Below are 1,629 nucleotides of genomic sequence, written 5' to 3'. Positions count from 1 at the left end.
TGTGTCCTTAGGCAGCAGATTTACCTAATGCAACTCATCTTTTATCTCTTGAATTCTGTTTTCAAGAGCATTGATTGTGGACCCAAGGAAGACAAAATCCTGAAAATGGCGAACTTTTCTTCACTTAGCATGATGCTACCTATTGAAGTTTAGATGGCAAGACTTGGTCTTACATCCTTTGGACAGATTGTCAGCAGACACCAGTCCCTGGAGGAGGGCTTCATGCTTGGTCAAGTTGAGGGGCAGCAGAGCAAAAGAATGCCCTCAATGAGATGGATTGACATCATAACTGCAAAGATGGAGTAGGACCATGCCGTGTTTCCTTCTGTTATACATAAGGTCATTTGGGGGTCCTAACCAACTCAGTGGTACTTAACACGAACATTGGTCCAGTTGTGAGGATTGGGGTGTTCTGGACATTGAGCTGTAATACATAGTAAAGGATGCAAATCTTGATCTTCATTAACAAGTTATTCAAGTCTACCTCATTTTCAACAAGCAAGACTGTGTTAACTGCATATCAAAGGTTGTTAATAAGCCTTCCTCCAATCCTGAAGCTGCATTCTTCTTAATTTAATTCAGCTTTTCTGGTTATTTTCTTAGCATAAAGATGGAAAAATATGGTAAGAGATACAACAAAATCATACATCCCTCCTGATTTTAAATTATGCAGTATTTCCTCTTTCTGTTGGCACAAATGCATCTTGAACTATGTACAAGTTCCCCATGAACACAGTGAAGTATTCTGGAATTCTGATTCTTCTTAAGGTTATCCATAGTTGGTTGTAACCCATATGGTCTCATATCTGGCATTGTCATTAAGAAACAAGTAAATATTTTTCTGGTATTCTCTGATTTAGCCAAGATCCATCTGACAACAGCAAGGTTATTTGATCATTGGAATAAATAGAAATTGTTCCAAGTTGTCTTCTGAGTTCAGCCTGAACCTTTGGCAGCTCCTTGTCAATGTACTGCTGCAACTACTGATGAATAATAATCTTCAGCAAAATTTTACTTATATGTGATATCAATAATGTTGTTTTATTATTTGAGCATTTTGCTGGGTCTTCCTTCTTTGGAATGGGAACAAATATGAAACTCTTCCACCAGTAGGCCAAGTAGCTGTATTACAAATTTCCATAGGTGAGTAAGCCTTCCAGTACTTTACCAGCTTGTTCAAACTTTTCATTTGGAATTTGATCAATTCCTGTAGCCTTGTTTTTGGCTATTGTTTCCAGTGTAGCTTGAATTTCTTTCTTCAATACCATTGGTTCTTGATCATATGCTACCTCTAGAAATGGTAGAATATGCACTAGTTCTTTTTGGTACAGTAACTGAATATTTTTTTCATCTTCTTTGCATTCTTCTTGCATTATTCAATATTTTGCTCATGTAATATTCCATAATTTCACTTGAGGTTTGAATTTTTTGCTTTAGTACTTTTAGTTTAAGATGTGCTAAGTAGGAGAGACAAAAGAAGATGGCATCTAGTTAGATTCACCTGCCAAACCTCCTGTTGCCAGACCAGAATATTGGGGTTAAGGTGAAGGAGACTGGGAGTCAGAGTCCTGCAATTAGAATCAGGGTACTAGAATCTGTCAGGAACCCCGTGTTTTTAAAATTTCCACT

Source organism: Echinops telfairi, unplaced genomic scaffold, assembly GCF_000313985.2.
Source record: "Echinops telfairi isolate 266 unplaced genomic scaffold, ASM31398v2 ScPeMD7_7469;HRSCAF=8507_1, whole genome shotgun sequence".
Taxonomy (NCBI): domain Eukaryota; kingdom Metazoa; phylum Chordata; class Mammalia; order Afrosoricida; family Tenrecidae; genus Echinops; species Echinops telfairi.
This window is presented reverse-complemented; position numbering follows the sequence as displayed.